The 11,561-nt window shown below is 49.3% G+C and overlaps 1 protein-coding gene across 5 annotated transcripts in view; it reads right to left on the reverse strand.

The window, feature by feature from the left end:
• Positions 1 to 11,561, reverse strand: part of LOC127030137 (zinc finger protein 883-like) — a 40,835-nt gene that overhangs the window by 9,155 nt on the left and 20,119 nt on the right. The window contains exon 6 of one of the 5 annotated variants that reach the window (XR_007768303.1): positions 2,528 to 4,281. The exons of the other annotated variants lie outside the window; for them this stretch is intronic. The gene's annotated coding sequence lies outside the window, so the exon portion shown is untranslated. Of the gene's footprint in view, positions 1 to 2,527; positions 4,282 to 11,561 lie in introns of those variants that run through there. 5 annotated transcript variants of the gene reach the window in all.

The raw sequence follows: 11,561 nt of genomic DNA on the forward strand, positions 1-11,561 counted from the left end.
ACACGTAGCCCTTGCTAGAAATTCTTCCTGTATTTTCTCCAGTTCACTCCCTGATGCTGTATCTCTGCCCCGTTCTGCTGTTTGTTCCATAGAATTATCAGGTTCTGTCAAATATGGCAGCAATCCCTCCAGAACACAACAGCCTGAAATCTCAGCTCTCCCCCTCCCCTCGCGCTAATGAGATAGAGGAGACCCAGGCAGCCAATTTCTCTGGGATAGAAGACAAAGGACAAAGACTTGTGGGAAGGTGCTATTGGATGCTTAGCTGGAAAGAGGGGGCTTCTGGACTAGGGAAAGAAAACAGCCAGAGCCCATCTGGATGCAGGAGAGACCTAGCTGGACTGTGCAGAAGGAGGTTAGGCCTGAGGCCCTGAGAATTTCCTGTGCTGTGTTCAGATGCTCAATAAACCCCTCTCTTTTACACTGGCTGAGCATCACTGCAGTCTAGAAATCAGGGTTGCATTCTTCCCTCTGGGAGTAGAGGCCCCAAGAACCAGAGGGAGGGGACTCCCTGAGGGGCCCCATGGCAGACAGGCATGCTAAAGGCTCAGAGAAGTGCCTTTCACAGAGGCAAAGGGGCCTTTACCCTCGAGAGAGAGTGAATCTCCAAGAAGGGCTGTCACACGGAAGGGGATTCCTCCCAAGGACTGTACGGGGCAGAGAGACAGCACAAGTCCTGGGAGTCAGTGACACCATCCATGGATAGATAAACAGAGGCTGGAAAGGAAGGTGATTCAGCAGTGGTGAGACTGATACTGGAACACTGCATCCCGTTCTGGTGTCCACATTTCAAAAATAACATTTTAAAAACTGGAGAGGATGCAGAAAAGAGCCATATTTGAGGGATGGAGAAGATGTCTTATAAGGAGGCATTGAAAAGCTCAATCTGTTTAGAGGTGAGCTGATTGCAGTGTGCAAGTGCCTTCGCGAGAGAAAACACGAAGTATTTAAAGGGCTCTTTAGTCTTGCAAAGAAAGGCATAACAGGAACCAATGGCTGGAAGCAGAAATCAGAAAAATTATCATTGGAACAAGGCAGAGATTTATAAGAGAGAGGGTGATTCATCACTGGAACAAGTGGACAAGGGAAGCGATGGATTCTGCATCTCTTGATGTCTTCCAGTGAAGACTAGATGCCTTTTGCGAAGATGTTTTAGTCAAAAAGAAGCTATTGTGTTACACAGAAGGGCTGGGATATGCAGGGAGTCAGATTAGATGCTCTAATGGTCCCTTCTGGCCTTAAGTCTACTAATTTATGAAAAACTGATGTTTTATTGTGTAGCAGCTCCATCCACAGATTCAACAGTCATTGAGTGCAGTGATCCAGGGGAAACAACTCAAACACCCAATGAAGCTGGCCAGGGGCAGGACATCAGCTTTGAGGGGAGGGGTGGGTGTGGCAGTGACATCACAAAGGCCTTTTGCAGGAACTAGGCCTATTGGGCAGAGGTGGTGGGGAGGGGATGACCTCACAGAGAGACCCCGATATCAGCCGGGCAGGACAGAGGTGCAGGGCCAGGCCAGTTTCTGAGACCCGCCCCGCCCTGGCTTTGCTGCCCCAAGTCTCCTTCGCAAGGTCTCTCCTCAAGGGCTGAGAGAGCATTAGGATTCATGGATGTGAGCATGAGGAGGAACCACTGACTGTGCCGAAAACAAACTTCCCTTTGACAAAGTAAGAGGCTGAGAGAGGTTTGGAACCTGTTCAGTCTGATCCACCTGGCGCAGGCAGCATTCTAGGCCCAGAAAACACTGGCTTCAGGTGACAGAATTTGATTTGCTACCTAGGATTTGATGGTTGGAATCCCTGGGGACATTGGGGTTTGTCCTTTTTGGTTTCCCTTTTCCTCTTTCCTCCCTCCTTTCTGCTCTTCTCTTGCTTCTTTTTCCCCTTTCCCCTGCTTCCCTCCCTCTACCAAGGAGGGGTGTGTGGAGTGTGGGCAGGGGAGTGGGGTTGCTCTCATTGCGGGAGGTCCTCACCAAGAGATGGGGCTGGATCTGAGAGTGGTCCCCTGTGATGGTGACCTGGGCTGTCCTTTGGAACATCTGATGAGACCCCTCAGCCTCCCTCCCCTCAAAGTCTCAGTGCTGATTGGCCAAGCAGGGGGCTATTGACAGTGAGGAGACTCAGATCCTTTTGGTCTCTTTTCAGATCAGGCAAATAAATCACAATCAATCCACTGTAGGGGATTAATCTTGCTGCTTCTCTCCATTAATTGTCTCTTGGCAGGTCAGGATTTCCTCTAATGTTCTAGGTCTTCTAAAAGACTTGCTGAATAATTACTATGAACCATTGTTGGTCTGTAGCTCACTTGAGAGCCTGCACCACGTTCCGCTCTGCCTCTTAACCCAATGCCCTGTTCTTGCTCTGCCTCTTCCCATCCCCCCTCCGCCTCTTCCCCCAAGGCCTGTGCCCCACCCCCACTCAGCCTTTTCCCCCGAGTCCCCTCCCTCCCTCTCTCTCTCTCCCTCTCTGTCCTTGCTTGGCCTCCTTCCCCAAGGCCCTCCCCACACCCCTCTCACCTAAGGTAGGAAAAAGTGATGGATGTCTGGCCCCATGGCCCCCTGTAGCCCCTCTTAGGGGAAAGGGGCAGAAAGGAGCAAGCAGCAGGTGAGTGGAGTCTTGGGGGAAGAGTGAGGGGCAGGTAGGGGAGCCTGAGAGAGGGGGTGGAGGGCAGTGAACAGTGAGTGGGCAGGGCCTTGGGGGAAGAGGATGAGCAGGGGCAGAGCCTCTGTGGCAGGGCCATGGTCTAGGCACCAGTGGCCCCCCAACTTCTAGGGGTCACTCATCTGAAACCCAGGATGAAAGTGACATGGGCCTGAGTCTTGTCGGGGCTGAGGCTACATAACACCTTTACCTTCAGGGCTCTACCAGGGCATAAAGCCCCCAGACATGGCCAGAGACAGGGAAAGAGGCCTCAGCATGGGAGAGAGTCAGCCAGAGTTAGACGAGGTGGGCAGAGAATATTCTTCATTCTGTTTAGTTACACGTCGCCCTTGCTAGAAATTCTTCCTGTATTTTCTCCAGTTCGCTCCCTGCAGAAGTGAAAGTAAGCTCGGCAGTGCCCATAGCCCTGGGCCCTTTAAATCACCACTGGAGACCCTGGGGGCTCCAGCAACAGTATCTCTGCTCTCTGGCTGTTCAAATTCAGCCTCCGGGTATTGAACCTCCAAGGTCCATGCCTGAGTGAAGCTTTCACCCTTCCCTTCACAAATGTTATGGAGGGTACAGCACGCGGCTATAGCCATGGAGATGCTGTCATCGGCCAGGTCCAGCTTCCCATGCAGACAGCACCAGCGGCCCTTTAAACAGCCAAAAAGCACACTCCACAGTCATTCTGCACTGACTCAGTCTGTTGTTGAACTGCTACTTGCTGCTGTCAAGGCTCCCTGTGTAGGCCACAGCATTAAAGGGTAAGCGAGGCTCCAAGGATCACAGTGGACATTTTGACTTCTCCTACGGTGATCTTCTGGTCTGGGAAGAAAGTCTCGGCTTGCAGCTTCCTGAACAGGCCAGTGTTCCGAAAGATTCGTGCGTCATGCACCTTTCCAGCCAGCCTTTGTTAATGTCAGTGAAACGCCCATGGTGATCCACAAGCGCCTGGAGAACCATAGAGAAATACCCCTTCCGATTAATGTACTCGGAGGGTTGGTGGTCTGGTGCCAGAATTGGAATATGCGTCCCATCTATTGCCCCTCTGCAGTTAGGGAAACCCATTTGTGCAAAGCCCACCACAATCTAACGCACATTGCCCAGGGTCATGGTTCTTCTGAGAAGGATGCAATTAATGGCCCTGCAAACTTGCATCAACATGATTCCGACAGTCAACTTTCCCACTCCAAACTGGTTAGTAACCAATTGGTAGCTGTCTGGAGTTGCCAGCTTCCAGATTCCAATAGTCACCCACTTCTCCACCGGCAGGGCAGCTCTCAATCTCATGTCCTTGTGCTGTAGGGTGGGGGTGAGCTCAGCACACAGTCCCATGAAAATGGCTTTTCTCATGGGAACGTTCTGTAGCCACTGCTCATCATCCCAGACTTACAAGATGATGTGATTCCACCATTCAGTGCTTGTTTCCCGAGCCCAAAAGCGGCGTTCCACTGTGGTGAGCATGTCCGTGAATGCTGCAAGCAATCTCGTGTCGTAAACATTATGCGAGTCGACATCATCGTTGGACCCCTCACTGTCAGTTTGTAGCTTAAGGAGTAACTCGACTGCCATTCATGACGTGCTGGCGAGACCCATCAGCATATTCCTCAGCACTTTGGGCTCCATTCCTGCAGACTGAAAGAGAAGACAGAGCGCGCAGTACCATAAACGATGAAAGATGGCACCAAATGTTGACAGAAGCACAGGGATTGCTGGGATATGAACCGATGAATCATGGGGCATTGGAACAGGACCCAGAATGCCCTGCCCCCACCCCCAAAGCCACAGCACAAGCATGAGAAGAGGTGCTCTGGGGGACAACCGCCCATAATGCACCGCTCCCAATGCCACTACAAGTGCCACAAATGTGGCCACACCAGTGCACTTGCAGCTGACAATGTGAACACGCTGCAGTGCTTTCCCTGCTGCGGTCTTTGAGGGCTGGTTTAATTCACAGTGCTGCACATCTGCAAGTGTAGCCATGCCCTTAGCTTATCGACTACACCAACTTCCCCTGCCCACAACAACTCTTTGGCTGCGCCTAGGGGAAACCAGCATGATGTGAATTCAGTTTCCTTTGGAAATCAGTCTCTCAGTGACTTCTAGGCTTCTGATGCTTTATCTAATGTGCTTTGTGAACAGATGTAAGGAATGTATTTAATTTCCCAAGGGCTGTCTTAGGGGAATGGCTGCATCTTTAGCAGTTTTCAGTAAAGGATTTGAAAAGTAATGAGATTAATTGTCTGTCTAGGAAATACTATCCACCATTACTGCGACTTGTTGTCTGAAACAGTGAATGAAGATGGCATCTCCCACCTGTATGAAGGTAAGGAAATACCTCTGTATGTTAGGACCTCTGTGGGAAGTTCAGGGGTGCAGCACAGGGCCTGAACACAGGTTTGAATGTGTCCCTCTCTGTCTAAGGACAGTGTTTAAGGAAGAAGGATGGTCACGCGAGCTTTCATTGAGGTGCCACAATATGTGTACGGGAGCAGGGGAATTCCATCCCTAGCTCCTAGAATAGATGTAGCCTTAGAGCTGTGTGGAGAGACTGTTGTCATAAAGGTCACAATGTCTCCAAAGGAAGGCCTGACAGAATTGAAAAGGGCTGTTGTTATTATTAAGGGTGATGATGATGACAATTACCCTCTGTAGGGAAAGATTCATCACCTGCCCTCCCTGTAATGGAGTGATTGAAGGCCAAGGAAATTCACTGAGAAATTGTTTATCTGCTCATAGGAAATCCCATAAGTGCACATGGGAAACACTTTTCCCTGTGAGCTCTTAAGGAATGAAGGCACATGACCACAAAGGATTTCAGTAGATGTTAGGAGCCTAAATGTTTGATAGTTTAACACCGCTGCTGCTGTCACTTTCCTGTTCCACCCAAAGAACAAGAGCCCCCAACTGTCTGTGTGTATGCCAGCGGAGGGGGAAGTTACTCAAGAACGGGGTCTCCTCTCTGTCCAGGGCTATTTGGGAGTAGCTGAGTTGTTGTACCCCCAGACTCTTGGGTAGCTAATAGCATGTGGCAATGACCATCTGAAGGGGAGGTTTCCTAGGCACCAGTCACATCAGCGCCATGGGGTTTTCAACCCATTTTCTCTTTCTTTCAGCTTTTCAGGAAGTGCCTTTGAAATCTGACAGGACCACGTGGTACATCCTCAATAGACATTACAAATGGTTGCAGAAGCTTGGAAATCTCGTGTCATGTTCTGCATTCAACTAGGGAACCGGAATCAATATACAAGACCTCTTTATCCTGCTATGGTATATACAACAGATGCTTATCAACTCTTTGGAACTAGTGCTGAACAGTGAGGTGGATATTGGCAGATGACACAAAATTATGTAAGTTAGTCAGGCCTAGAGAGGACTTTGAAGAAGTTCAAAGGGATCTGTGATGGGTTGGAAACTCAGCCATGTGGGGGGCACTGGTGCCAGTGCTGTGGAGGGAGGGGTAGGGTGTGAGGAGAGCTGGGGATAAGGAGTTGGTAGCTGGGCCAGAGGAAGGGAAGTGAGAGCCCAGTCCCAGGGCTGTGTGAGCGAGGGGCCCAGGATGAATAAATGGCACCCATGCATGGGAAGGGGCCCGGGCAGCTTGGCTCTGGTTCTCACCACATGTTCATCTGACCACACGGCTCCTCCTCAGCTCCATGTCCTTTGCCTGGGCACCTTCCTGTACAGCCACACACCGGACCCCTCCTTGCGCTGCTTTGTACCCAGCAGCTCCTGCTTCTGTGTATTCCCACAATAATTACAACACTGGTAACCATGTTTCACTACCCCTGCATTCAATACTAAGGTGATTTGTAACCCAACGCCAGCCAAAGCTGATCACTTTGACACAGCTCTATCTGTTGAATATGTAAGCAGAGTAGGAGCAAACTGTATTTCCATAAACACACCCAAGTCTTTCCCTCTCCCAAGTAGCTGTCAGGGAAGCATTCATTCAGACCCTGCTTACAGCCGGTACAGTGACATTTCTCCAGGTTCCTGGGTGGGGGCTTGAGCTGGTTCTGGTTGCACTGTTGAAAAGGAACCCCCTAGGTATTGAACCTGCCCTTCTCGCTGCCCACTTCAACTGGCAGAAGGGTTACAGACTGACCAGAACAGAACATGGAGGAGCAGCAACACCCGGCTGCTAACGGGGCAGTTGGCCAGACACCGACTGACCAGTTTAAACTTCCAACTGCTTATATCAATATTAAATACTGATATAAAATCCTCTGCAGACTGTGCCCTATTTCCCCAAATTATCAAATAATGAACCCAACGCAGGTATCTCAAGCACCAACTGTCAATCACCTGCCCCTTCCCCACTGCTCCCCCCCCAGCTGAACAAGGGACCTTCTAACTCTATCCCTGTTCCTGCCTCTCTTAACATGCCATTGCCCAGTGCTCCCTACTGAGCATGTCATTGGCAAAATCTGAGGAGGTTTTATGTTAATATTTAATAATTAAATGGAGAAATGCAAAATCTAAGGCCAGGGCAACTGTTTCCCTCCAAAACAGGGAGGAGTTGCTGTTGTTCTAATGATTCGGGGGAGGGACAACTCAAAGGGATTTCACAGCACTCTGTCATATCTGAAGTTATGGCTTTATGTTTGTATTTAAAGTGTTTGCTGTAGGAAAATTTGGAGAAATGGTCTGCAGTAAACAGGATGAAGTTTAACAAAGACAAATGCAAAGTGCTCCACTTAGGAAGGAGCAATCAGTTTAACACATACAGAATGGGAAGATACTGTCTAGGAAGGAGTATGGCAGAATGGGATCAAATGTTTATTGCGGACCATGAGCTAAATATGAGTCAACAGTGTGATGCTGTTGCAAAAAAAGCAAACATGATTCTGGGATGCATTAACAGGTATGTTGTGAGCAAGACACGAGAAGTCATTCTTCTACTCTACTCTGTGCTGGTTAGGCCTCAACTGGAGTATTGTGTCCAGTTCTAGGCACTGCATTTCAAGAAAGATGTAAAGAAATTGGAGAGGGTCCAGAGAAGAGCAACAAGAATGATTAAAGGTCTTGAGAACATGACCTATGAAGGAAGCCTGAAAGAATTGGGTTTGTTTAGTTTGGAAAAGAGAAAACTGAGATGGGACATGATAGCAGTTTTCCAGTATCTAAAAGGGTGTCATAAGGAGGAGGCGGAAAACTTGTTCACCTTAGCCTCTAAGGATAAAACAAGAAGTAACGGGCTTAAACTGCAGCAAAGGAGGTTTAGGCTGGACATTAGGAAAAAGTTCCTAACTGTCAGGGTGGTTAAACATTGGAAAAAAATTCCTAGGGAGGTTGTGGAATCTCCATCTCTGGAGATATTTAAGAGTAGATTACATAAATGTCTATCAGGGATGGTCTAGACAGTATTTGGTCCTGCCATGAGGGCAGGGGACTGGACTTAATGACCGCTCGAGATCCTTTCCAGTCCTAAAATCTATAAGGCAGATTTGGTCAACATAGTGTGAAGGGGTTATTCGAGTAATTGGGAGTGATTGGTTAACAATGGACTTTGAGAGACACTAGTCCACATCTGAGCTTTCCTGGCAACATTGAAACCAACATGTAAACAATGGTGTCTGCCTGTAAAGAACTGAGTCATGCATGGACATGTGACTTGCCCATGTGACTTCAAAACTTCACCTTGTAGCTGTGATTCTGCACAGGAAAACACAAGGGGTTTCCACCCACAAGAAAAAGACTATATAAGGCCCTGGGAAACCACTCTATTTTGGTCTTCAGCTGGCTCAAGAGATAGCCTGTCCACCTTAAAGGATGCCTGAAAGAAACTGGAACAAAGGACAGTAACCACAGGAGGTGAGTGATTGCTGGACCCTGACTAGGAGAAAGTCTAGTCTGTAAAATCTTACTGGATTGGAACATCTCTGAGGGTGAGATTTACCTGTTTTATTGTTTTATCTTGTTTTATTTACCTTGTTTTATTTTGCTTGGTAATTTACTTTCTGTCTGTTATTACTTGGAACCACTTAAATCCTACTTTTTATATTTAATAAAATCACTTTTTACTTATTAATTAACCCAGAGCAAGTAGTAATATCTGGAGGGAGAGGGGAACAGCTGTGCACATCTGTCTATCAGTGTTATAGAGGGCGAACAATTTATGAGTTTTACCCGTATAAGATTTAGACAGAGTAAAACAGATTTATTTAGGGTTTGGATCCCATTGGGAACTGGGTATCTGGGTGTTGAAGACAGGAGCACTTCTTAAGCTGTTTTCAGTTAAGCCTGCAGCTTTTGGGGGACGTGGTTCAGACCTGGGTCTGTGTTTGTAGCAGGTTAGCGTGTCTGGCACAACCAGGCAGGGTAGTGAAGTCCCAAGCTGCCAGGGAAAACGGGATCCAAGGTAGTCTCAGCACATCAGGTGGCAACCCGTCACAGGAGCCATGGGGGACACGGACACTGCATGAACAGGGGCAGGGAGGGGGATGGAGCCAGAAGGTCCCATGGTGGTTGGGGGGCAGCAGTGGGGGAGGATCAGCAGCTGGGACTGGGCAAACTGGGGCCGGGCAGTCTCAGAGGGGACTTGGCTCTTCCGTTCCCCTCCAGTGACCCAGCCATGCCCCGTTGTTGGCACAGAACAACCCCCACGTTCCCCTCACGCAGGGGTTTTGTCTGAGCCCTGGGGGAAATGCCCCTCACCCACCCACCCAAGGCCGTTTGTCCTGAGCTTGTGGTGACAGAGGGAAGGGGAATGTGAGGGGCCGAGGCAGGAGTCTGTGGCCACTCTGGGTCCTGCCCAGGCGAACAGGGGCAGTGAAGCAGAGAGCAGCCCCCTGGGGTGGGGGTGGGCCCCTTAACACCCCCCTTCTCCACCTCATGTGGGGCAGTAAAACAGCTTTTCAGGGACTGGCCAGCTCTGCCTTAGCAGCTGGGGGAGGCTCCTCGCTCTGATGTTCATTAACTACGGGGAGAGTCACGTTCTTCAGCAACATGTCGGTTTTATTTGGTGTAAAGGGAGAAACTATTTGAATCAGAGACATGAGGGGAAAGTTGATCACTGGGGCGGGGTTTGATCCCTTCCCCCTGCAACACCCTGACATGGAGAATGATACAGGGCAACAGCCTCCCTCCAAAAAAGGAGACGTTGCTGCACTTAAAACATGTGAGGGAAAAATCCCAACTGGAGAGGAGTTTCTGTCAGTAACGGGTAATTATGTGAGAAAGAGCAAACCCGGAGATTTGCCCTCAGTGTTCAGTTATGAGTGAGATTTACAGGGGGAAACAATCTGATGCTCAGACCTGAGGGGAAAGTTGATCCTTTGGGGGTTTAGTTCCCCTCCCCCGCACTGGGGTAATGACTTGGGGCAACAGTTTCCCTCCAGAGCAAGACGTGGCAGCAGACGGACTGGGGAGCCCAAAGCCGCAGAGGGTTTTCCATCAGTATTTGAGAATTAGACAGAAAGTGACACAATCTGAGGAGCTTTTATATCAGTTGCCAGTAACAAGAGAGACGGGGCCTAGCTGAAGGGTGTTTTACATCTAATTTGGGCATTCAATGGGAAATCTGGAGGGGTGGTGGTCATTGATGGGTTATCAGAAAGAAAAGGGCGAAATCCAAGGGAACTTTCCATCCACACTCAAGTCACTACCTGAGACTTGCTGGGTCCATAGGCCCTGCCATTGGTGTGGGCAGCAGGGAGCCCGGGGCGACGCCGCATTATCAGGGCGGGGGGGCTGTAACCCCTGACCATAAAGGGGGCTGTGATGCTTACTGGGGCCTGGCCAGGGCTGAATCTGAGATCTATGATGGAGCCCAGGGTACATGGAGCTGGGCTTTGCATGGCAGTGGGGGAGGGGCAGCAGTGGGGGAGGGGCAGGTAACTGGCATTTGGTTGGGGGAGGGGAGCTGGGCTGGGAGGGGGCAGCAACTGGGACGGGGGGCCTGGGGCAGGACAGTTTCATTTGGGGATATTTGAGAGTTAGGGGAAATGGGGCAGAACCTGGGGGTGGGGGGTGACAGATAAATATTCAACAGTTTGTGAGCAAAGGGAAATCTGAGGGGACTTTAATCACCATATTTGATAATTAGAGACAAAAAGGGGCAAAACTGGAGATATCTTTATTGTTAGTATTTGTGACAAAACCTGAGGTGATTTTATTATCAAATGTGCGAATGAAAAAAAATGGCAAAAACTCTAGGTGACGACTCATGTCCAGTAATTTATAAACTGGCCCTTCCTGAAGCTGATCCAAAGAGGGGAGAATAACTAGGGGGCTGAGCCCCATTATGCGTCTCTTGGGGCATAGGCGAGGCCTGACAAGATCCTGGAGCTTTTCCATCCTGAAAAGAACTGTTCTGTCGTTTGTCTGTTTCTCTCCAGCAGCCTCCAGGCAGTGGAGCCTGGTCTTCTCCGCTGCTTCTGGGGCTGGTTGGAGATCTCCACATATATCAGAAGGTTTCTCATTTGAGATGGAGGGGCTGAATCTGGAACAAGCAGATCTTTTCTCCCAGGTGTTTTGCAGTTGAATAAGCAGAAATAAAATCTGTTTGAACTGACAGAATGAAACTAACTTCCCCTCTCAGTCATGTCATGTAAGGCCACCATTTAAGAGTAGGTAGGCACCTAAAGATGCAGGTAGATGCCTCGTAGGAGTTTCAAAATGTCTAAATGACTAATAACCATTAATTGTATCTGTATCAACAGGCACCTATAACTGAGGGACTTTAGTGCTGTAGGAACCCTGTCAGTGCTCAGCTGAACTGTGTCTGTCCCTGCCTCGGTTTCCCTTTGTTGGTTCAGGGATGGAACCTAGATCTGTCAGTCTTTGTCTGTAGCTCCAGTCCTCCAGCTGACTTAGTCTCTTCACTTTCGGGTCTGAGAGGAGTCTGGCCCCACCCATAGTGCTGCTGGCCCCTTTAGGGGGGCCTTTGTCCCAGGGATTTAGGCCTTTGT

Source organism: Gopherus flavomarginatus, chromosome 10, assembly GCF_025201925.1.
Source record: "Gopherus flavomarginatus isolate rGopFla2 chromosome 10, rGopFla2.mat.asm, whole genome shotgun sequence".
Lineage (NCBI taxonomy): Eukaryota > Metazoa > Chordata > Testudines > Testudinidae > Gopherus > Gopherus flavomarginatus.